The sequence below is a fragment of the Cibotium barometz genome, chromosome 1 (genome assembly GCF_041138505.1).
Source record: "Cibotium barometz isolate CiBa-2024 chromosome 1, ASM4113850v1, whole genome shotgun sequence".
NCBI lineage: Eukaryota > Viridiplantae > Streptophyta > Polypodiopsida > Cyatheales > Cibotiaceae > Cibotium > Cibotium barometz.
Window position 1 is genome coordinate 79,143,409 of NC_141046.1, and position 10,024 is coordinate 79,153,432.

At 41.5% G+C, this 10,024-nt stretch overlaps 1 long non-coding RNA gene across 7 annotated transcripts; it reads right to left on the minus strand.

Annotated features, from left to right (window-relative positions):
- Window positions 1-8,537: 8,537 nt before the first annotated feature.
- LOC147642466 (uncharacterized) lies at window positions 8,538-9,518 on the minus strand. 7 transcript variants are annotated; one of them, XR_015263108.1, is made up of 4 exons: window positions 9,283-9,518; window positions 9,092-9,193; window positions 8,817-8,925; window positions 8,538-8,755 (listed from the first exon to the last, which is right to left on the minus strand). It is a non-coding gene; the product is annotated as an uncharacterized LOC147642466 (long non-coding RNA). The 7 variants fall into 7 exon arrangements; XR_015263088.1 differs by having other exon boundaries at window positions 8,538-8,823; XR_015263132.1 differs by having other exon boundaries at window positions 8,538-8,845.
- Window positions 9,519-10,024: the final 506 nt, after the last annotated feature.

Genomic DNA, 10,024 nt, shown 5'->3' on the forward strand with positions numbered 1-10,024 from the left:
TTTTGTAGCCCAGGGTGACCAACACTTGGACTATTGTGACTTTCAATAAAAATTTAGCGTTGAAAGTCATCAATAGATGGTACACAAACTCTAGTAACCTTTGTAAAACAAGTATTCATCGAGAAGTTCTTAAACCTTTCCCCCTGATGAACTTTATCACCCGCATTTGAAACAATGTCAAAAGGTTATGAAGGGTCCAACCCCTAAGCTCTCCGTCTCAGTACATAACCCAAGAGACCCATCTAGTCTATTTGGACTTAAACTCCCTCTTCTTCTTGCAGAAACCTCGGCTAATCGCTCTAGATTAGCACTCCTTTCTGATAAGAAAGACAATGGCTAGCAAGTGTATTTACTTACATCAAGCCAAACCTCTGAAGAAGATCCAAAACATGCTCACACAAACCACGTAGTGAACCCAAGAACTTTCTCTTGAATATGGTGAAGCTCAACTCGTTCACCATTGGCACATGACTCAGTACATCTGTTGCTACATCATATTTACGTCTTTGCTACGAATTTGAAGGTCAAACCCTTGCAGGATCTCTGCCCACATTGCTTTTCTACCTTTCAACTTATTTTGACTTGAAAGCCATTTCAAGATTTCATGGCCCGTACGGACCTTAAAATTAGCACCATATAAATAATGTCGCCACTTTTTAAGAGCATGAACTACCGCAAGTAACTCTGGCTCATATACCAAAGTTACGTTGGGCACGATCAAGCTTTTTGCTTTCAAATGCAACTAAACATCCCCCTTGCATGAAAACCACCCTAATAGCTTCCCCACTAGCATCTATTTCTATGACAAACGGCTCATTAGGGTCCACTATACTCAAGATAGGTGCATTTGATTGCAACCTTGAGTTTCTCAAAACTACTTCATTGTGGATCCTCCCAAACAAATAGTTTTACCTTTAGTTATCAGTTGATCTGTCAACAGGACTGTGATCTTTGTCTAGTCCTTTACATATTGTCAATAAAATCCTAACAAACCTATCAAAATTTGTGGTTCTAAGTTTTTTGGCTCAGACTATTTGAGAATAGCCTCAGGATCCATCTATGTTCCCTCAGCGAATATAATATGGCCTAGATAATAAAGTTCCTTAGCAAAGATTTCACATTTGTTTCCTTTCGCAAATATTAGAAAAATTTTGTACTCAAATTGGGCCCTTTAAAGATTGCTACACATTATCTCTCTACCAAAATGGGCACATGGTGAAAGTTTTGTAAATCAACTCAGAAGAAGTAAGAGGAGTTTGGGCATTTGGAATCTACTCTTTGAGACCTTTCCAATGATATATAGCATGATGGGTAATTTTGCATATTCAAGAAGTCTCCATCACCAAATTTGAAGACTTCTTGAATATGCAAAATTACCCATCATGCTATATATCATTGGTGGAAAGGTCTTGAAGAAAAGATTCCAAATGTCCAAATTCCACTCACTTCAAAGTTGATTTGCAGAACTTTTACCATGTGTGTAGCAATCCTTAAAGGGCCCAATTTGAGTCTAAATTTCTCCTAATGTAACCTATTCTTTCTAAGTAATTCAAACACTAAGCATAAATAACGTACGTGTTCCTTTCTCGACTTACTGTAAACAAGTATGTCATCTAAGAAAAGTACCATTAGGAAAAATTTGGACTCACTTTTGGGCCTTTTAAGCTCTTTGAGATTCTAGTGAATATTCCATAAGGACCAATGAGGGTGAGGCTTCCGTTATACAGAACTTTTGAGGTTACTTTTTGGTGGGGAGGCCATAACTTGAGCATAAACTCCAAATTTGTCAGAGGTTGGTACGTTAGAATCCTCTCATCTCAAGATCTTTCCAATGATATGTTACATGATATAGTTTTGAGGTACTATGGATAGAGTTATCCATGTTCCCCCTTTTCGTAATAGAATGATGACTTGGCATTTCTTAGAGGGTCCAAAAATGAGTCCACATTTTTCCTAATGTACAAAATTTCCTAAGTATGAACATAAAACATTGTCCCCATTAGCATCATAAATGTTAATGGCACGTTAGTCAAACCAAATAGCATGACCAAGAACTCATAATGCCCAAAAGTTCTAAATGTGGACTTGGGAACATCTTGTTCCCTGATCCTAACCCGACCTAAGGTCAATTTTAGAAAAGTAGCATGCACCATTGAGTTGGTCAAACAACTCGTCGATGTGGAACATTGGATACTTGTTCTTAATTGTAATCTGATTAAGAGCACGATAATCTATACACATACACATAGAACCATCTTTTTTTAAAACCAAAAGAAAAGGTGAAGCCCATGGCAAAGAACTAGGTTTTATGAAACCTTTTTCTCGCATAATTGACCAATTTTCGCTCCACCTCCTGTGCGTCGGAGTGGCTAAGTCTATAAGTAGGCTTGCTTATAGGCTTAGAACCTAGTAGTACATCAATGGAATGGTCTACCTCCCTAGATGGTGGGACATCATTTGGAAAATCTTTAGAAAAAACATTACGATACTCTCACAATAAAGAATTTAAAATATCTACATTCTTACCATTTTTATTGTTTTGTTTTCACCCTTGGATTTTTTCAAGTTTTGGTCACATGCAAACAAAACAAGGTTTAGAAAATAGGGGTCTCGTCCAAGGTTTAGAAAATAGGGGTCTCGTCCAAGGCCATTTACATTTATTGTTTCATCTACGGAAACATTATTCACTTATGTTTCATCTACAGAAACAAAATTATGCAAAAGGTTATCTACAGAAACAAAATTATTCACTTATCTACAGAAACAAAATTATGCAAAAGGTTACAAATGTATACATGTTGAATCTCGTCGACGAGCTCGTAGGCACAGCATAACTCCATGGACGATATCAAAGGTGTAGCTAGAACATCACACTCACCACGCAAAGTAATGCATCTAACCTCATTCATGAACTAGAGGCCGTTATCCTGGTAGCTACGACACATGGTAGGGCCCAAGTTTACAACCACTCCCTACCTAGATAGGTATCTACCCCAGCTAAATGCATAACCTCAAAATCAAGCATAGCCTCGTAACCCTACATAGCAAGTGGCACTCTCAAAACCTTCGTGTCCCAAACAATTTTGTTATAACCTTTAGAAAGGGAAACTATGTACTTATGGTCACTCTTGGTCTCAAGAAGCTTCAACTTTTTGACTAACGAGTAGTTAAGAAAGTTGCATATGGCTCCATCATCAATCATAAAGGTAACTATATGGCCACCAATCATAACATATAAACGAGCCAAGTCATGTGACCCAAAATATGGCTACCACACAACAGGCATGGGTGTTATCCGTATGGCAAACTATCACCTCTATAAACTGTGTGGATCAGAGAGGTAACACTTACATCGTATGAACTTGCCAAGAGGATTTACCATCCTTCTTGGCATCACAAGAACTACCTCTAGCTTTAGCACCTAGCTTGGGACAAGCTGCCTTGCTATGCCCTTCCTTAAAGCAATGAAAGCAAAGATTTTCTTTCTTTCCTTTCTTGTGCTGTTGTTGTTTTTCTCTCTATTTTTTCATGGTTTTTAGACCAATGTCCCCCTTGCTCATCCTAACCATGTCCCTTGTCCCCTCGAAGAATTTTCTTTTAAATTTTGTACCCCCACTCTCATTTGTCATCTGCTCTCAGCATCTGCTAAGGACAAATTTTGACCTACGTCGAGATATATCATTGAATATCTGAGAATATTTTATTACCTCATCGAAATCCTTAGGCTACTTAGGTTGTACATAACTCTCATAATTTGGGTCAAGACCTCACATGAACCCACGAAGAATTTGGAATACATCGATTCCCTTTAGCTTCATCACTATTTCTCGATAGTTCGAGATATATTGAGTGAGTGAAACGCAAGGTATAGAGAATTTTTCCCACTCACGCTAAGACCTCTGAAGCTCATAAACTGGTAAAACTCTTTGCGACTACTACCTCTAACTCTAGCCAAGTATAAGGGTGTCTGGCACTATCGGCCAAGCCCATCCACCATTTATATGCTTTGCCTTTCAATGACAAACTTGCCTCAATGGGCCTCACATCCTCCAACGTATGCCTAAGATTATGTAAGTCTGACCAGTTCTGTAAGAAAATGTTGATTGCATCTTTATTGCATTCCTTTTTCTCTCCCCCAAAGCTCGGCTCTTTGATATCCTTGAAGATCCCAACAAACACTACGGACTGTTGCCCTATGGAAGTCCCAACTTCCTACTACTGAAAAGAAGTAAATTGTACTCTTCTCTGCATGGGCATAGGAGCCGCAAAATTAGCAATAAGAGTGGCCGCACCGCGTGAGTCTAAACAATGGTAAAAACTCCTAAGGATGGTCAAAATTTCATTTTGATTTTGTTCCAAGATTTCGGTCCTAGAAAAAAGCTGCAAAATGGACTCATGTGAAACCTCCTACTCTAAGACGTTAGCCTCGAATCGAGCATTGGGATTTGCATCACCTAGCCTGTCCTCATTCAGAAGTTCATCATATGTGCTCGGGTCTAACAATGTATCGCCAGTCTTTACGAACTAGTTGACTATCAATGGGTTGTGTTCAGCCTCTGTGGATAGGACCATGGGGTCGTCTACAAACAAGGATGTGCCTCCTACACCACTCGGCTCCTGTGCGCCAAGTCGTGAGGTGGACGGAGGACGAACAACCTCCATCTTTAATGTGCAAGGATAGCTTGCCGCATGCAGGCAAGCTCGGCTTGTGTAAGGCTGGAAATAGGTAATAATACTCGAGAAATACCCCTTGAACTCCCTAATAAAGGTACGTTATCCTTGCTCGAAGCCATTTTTTTTTAAATAAATAAAAATTGCAAAAACTATGTAAAATGTAAATGCAAAAAACTTTAAAGATTGCATAAATGGAACCAAGTACCCAATGTGTCCCCAAGTGTGCAGGCCAATGGAAGCTCGAAGTTGATGGCACGGTGCATTGTCATCAATGGAAACTGGAAGCCAATGGCACTCTCAACTTCACTGGAATTACCTAGAACTCGCTCGTATCCACCCTCGATGCCCATAGGCACACACACGAGGGTAAGACAAATGCCTCGCACACACACCGAGCTGCCACCTATCGTTAAATTTCAGTTATGGCTATTGTAGTCGTTCCGCATGTTTGTGATGTCGCTGCCTGATGGGCTACTGTAAGTTGGAGATGGAGAGAGCTGTCTCTTGTCATCGGCATTTGATGCATGTCGGCACATCAGGCATGTGCCCCCCGAGGGCTTACGTTAAATTTCGGGGTGCCATGATCGTGGCACCCCGCGGGCCCGGTCACCCGGTCATGTTATGGACATGTGTTTATATCATGAGTGTGCGTGCGGTGCAGTGGATAGATGCTTCGCCTCCCTTGATTGGGTTTGAATCCCAGCAAATGCAAGAACATACTAACATCTGTCTATACCCCTTTTACACAAGGGTCTAGACCAAGGCGGTCTCACTGGCTAGGTGACCACCCGTGCTGTATGCTGGTCGATGCTTGTGTTGCCGTTGTGTGGCTCTCTAGTGCAGTTGTGCACCCTGTGCACTTGTTGTTGACGGTGTGAACTGTCCAGTTTGTTTTGACAGCGCACACCATAACTTACTACAGGTCGGTTTCTGTGCACCTGCACGAGAGAGAGCTCTGGTGCTTCTCCTTTGACGGGCTTGTGTGAGCAGGGTTTGCCTGCCAATGCACGCAATGTCTTCGTGCTATTGTGTGCGCGTTTATGCCTACTTTATGCTGGAGCCTTGTGCCTATACCTTGCCGAGTTGGGCCTTGAACTGCTCTTCGATGGTTGTGGTTGGTGGGCCGTGGCGTTGCTCTACTATTGCATATCTCCAAAAGAGAGAGAGAGGTTGGCTTGTGCCATTTTTCGCTGCGGCGCCGCCCCTCGTTCTCGGATACTCACAAGGCTTAAACACCCACACAAAGCTCCCCTATGGCACTTTATCCCCTCCAAGTTCCGGTTGGGCGCTGCTGCAAGATAACTCTCTCCTTCAAAACCTTTCCAAGCCTTCGTCTTCCTCTTAGAGCTCTCAATGCAGGTCTGGCGCCTACTAGCGCTTGTATGCACCCGGGTGGTGATCATGCCTTGATTGCTGCTGATGTGCCTCTTGCCGTGCTGGGCTTGTGTGCTTTGACGGCCTTCGTGTGCTGCCACCAGAGAGAGAGAGAGAGAGAGAGAGAGAGAGAGGGGTCTTCTTGTGGTTTGATGGCTTTGCAGTGAGCTCTCTCGTGGGGCGATAGCCTCTTTCGCAGAGTAGAGAAGCGCTTGTTTCCAAATCCCCCGAGAGAAAAAATAAAAAACACGCTCCCTTCTTTCCTCCTCCTTTTTTCCTCCCGTGTAAACCTTATCCACAGAGCCAAGAAGAAGAAGACGAAGAAATGATTAGATTTGAACCAAGAAAAGCTTATCTAGTTTTTGGAGCAGAGTGATTCGAACACGGCTCTGATTCCAATGTTATGCATCTGCTATAGCTGGAGAAGAGATAGAGCTCTTGTTCACCACCCACACCCATATAGGAATGTGCATAAGCACCACATTGTCCAGCTTATATAGTGGTCTGCATGCCCACACTTGCCTGGTCGCCTGCGGTCCTCTGACCCAGGCATCTCACCCCTGAACCATAGACACCCTTATTGATCGCACTCCAGTGATCGTACTCTATGTCCAATCGAGCCCTATGTAACCTACTATAAGCTATGCGACATTCTTATTCATCATTGGCCTTTGCTTGTGCACCTGCCTTGAGCCACTTTTGTGTGGGCTCCTCAATTAGTCTACATCAACTTTCCATGGGCCTCATTGATGGCACTATCTCCATCGATATACCTTTCCTTGGCCTTCTCTCGATCACTGACTCTAGCCTCGTACACTTGGGATCCTAGCATACACCTTTGGGAACCAGTCAAGTTATCTATTTTTCATTTGGGACCCCGGTGGATGGGATCAACTTTTGAGGTGAGGGAGCATCCCTCACTTTCATGATCTACACTCTTGAGGTAGTTTCCCTCACTTCACCTTTTTGGTGCATAGAGGATCCTCTTCACTGACACATCTTACGGATCCTCTACATCGGCACATCTTTGTCATGATCATCCTTCTTTTGGAGCATCATCGACATCGACCCTATCCCCCTTTTTTGCCTTTCCCCTCTTCATTTTTGTACTCATTACTATCTCATCCAACCACATATGTGTGATCAGATGTGTATTAGAGGTGGAGGGATGTTAGCCCCTTTTTGTACACCATAGCTTAGCACTATCTACCCCATCCATATGATGGTACACACACACATGTATATATCACTTTGATGCACATATTCTATAGTTTGCCTTAGGATATTTAGGTAACATTTACCTTTGCGTGTATCTTTTGTGGACTCACCTATGTTGGCCATGTGGCACTTGTGCATATGGGATGGCCCTATATTTTACTTTTTATAGAGAGCATCGGTGAGAGAGATCTTGTTCCCCTCTAGCCCAAGTTGTGGATTTCCATCCTTATGTTCGAACCTTCTTAGATTAGTGACTTGAGTCAGTTTATCTCATCTTTGTTCTGTTAGTAACTAAGCTTAGAATGTTGTGTGTTTGGGCATGGCTTGCTAACTTTTGAGCACTCCCCATGTGTGAGAGGCTTGTAGATTGCCATCTTCTCATTGCCATGTGCCTATCATTTACTTGAAAAACCATATTATGGACTTTGAAAAAATCCCATTACTTTGGGTATTTTCTTTGCATGAATTTTCGAGATATGGAAAGTGCTCCGGTATGTTTTCTATGCTCAATCACCTTCAGATCACCTTCCTAGGACTCACAACATTTGGTCACAATGCTTGTCCGATTTGTGGATCGTCGCTTGTTACAGCATGGCTGCATCTCAAGAAGGTCGTGTATGAAGATTATCACCATTTTTTTCCATTTCATCATGAGAGGTTCATTCCATCTACGAAAAGAGTCTCCCCACATACTCTAAGATCAGTAGGAGATTGGGAAGTATTGTAAAGAGGATCGCCCCATATGCCACCCAACTGGGAATAACAAGGTACTCAAATTGTAACTGGTATTCAAAATGTGCTAAAATGCACGAAAAACCATGTCATCTTAACATGCTTCCACTCATCCATCTTTCTGCTAGAATGCAACACAAGAAACTATATGCCTAGAGAGTGCCCCCATTACTTATTTCTTGTTCAAAAGCATATGAATGTATGTACATGTGCATTGAACATAGCATAGGAGATTATAATCTTTCCTACATTATTCATAAACAAAAACTATACAATTTATTTTTTCTGTAAAACGAAACAAATTAGAAATGCACTAAATGTAACAACCCAAATGACTTAGTGAAGTTTACAAATGAACAATCGATCAACTAAATGTGCTTCATGTTTTGAAGAAGCTTCCATTTTGTTGCTGGATTTCCCCTTCTCTTCTTCATTTCACGTTTATTGGACAACTTGCCAATTATGCAAACAGGAAAGAAGCCCTAAAAGGCACATTTATTGGGACAACTTTCTTTTAAGGTCCCACAACTATACAAATGGGGTAGAATCCCTAGAAAGAAAATCTATTATTAAAAAATAGATATAAAAATATTCAGGCACGATGTGCACTACAAGTTATACTGTAGTGTCAACCTCCACCACCACAGAGATTACTATAGTAGTGTCGATCTCATGTCTGTCCTATGTACTTCAGAACTCCTAGTGAGCTAACCATCCATGTGTCTCCTCTTCAATGCCATCATCTTTCTCCCAACACCTCTGATCTTGCTAACCATCCATGTGTCTCCTCTTCAATGCCATCATCTTTCTCCCAACACCTCTGATCTTGCATTCCCATCAAAACACACTCAAGTAGCCAAAAGAATACTTGCATCCTTAGCTTTAACATGTATTGGACCAAAGATTCAATAAACTCATTCAGATTGACTGGCTCCACAATCAATAAGAAAAATACGAGACAATATGAATACCATGAAAAGCATAAAGTAGGTGTGTTGAGAATGTCAATATATACCACACGGGCCATGTTAAAACATGTCTTCGCAAACTTTGAATGCAGAAATGAAGTCAAAGAACGCCTCTAAAAACGTACCTAGTGAAGACATATTTGATGACATTACGGAAAGAAATCGCAACGTTTTGTGCAACTGCTACACGTTCTACGTTTGGAAGCATCATTAGCTCCAGCCTGAATCTGATGCATTCAGCATGCATACATATATTGCTGTTCCACGTGACATACGTTATTAAAAAAAAAAAAAACTATGTAGATAAGATGAATACCTAGCAGCGGCGGGTGTGCCTACGTTTTTTCTTGCCTGCTGGATGCGTGCAGCTTGGCACGATGTACACCTCACCTCACGGCATATAAAGAAGCTTCGAGTAGGCTGCTGCTGCTGCTGCTGCTGCTGTGTGTGTGTGTGTGTGCAGTGGGAGTACATCGCACCAGAGGCCGCGGCGTCAAAGAGGCAAAAGACGATTTCAAGGGATCGAGACGATTTCAAGGGATTGAGACAACCAAATGCACTTCGTGATGTCCTTTTTATAGAAAAAGGCTGGCTTGAGCTTATCCTGATGGGCCTATTCACATAATTCCCATCTCCCGCAAGCCTTTTTATAAAAAAAAGGCTTGAGCTTATCCTGATGGGCCTATTCACATTATTCCCATCTCCCGGCGGGGCCCATCCTTTTTGGTCAAAGTCCGACTTCTCCCCAAAATAATAATAATAATAATAAGAAGAAGAAATTCACCAACAACCAATCAAAATAAAGGGAATGCCGGGAAAATAAATAAATTTTGTCCCCTTTCAACTAAGTACAGAAAATTTGAATCTCCCTATACTGACACAAAGGTACAGAAATTCCCATTTTTCCTCCTTTTGTTTTTTTTGGGGGGATCAATTATATATATTAACTTAGAAACTGTAGTACAACCAAGTAAGATCTAAATTACTGATCTTTACAAATCACTTTTGTTATAAAAGGATACGTAAAGTATATAAAATCGCCCTATACCGGCACCAAG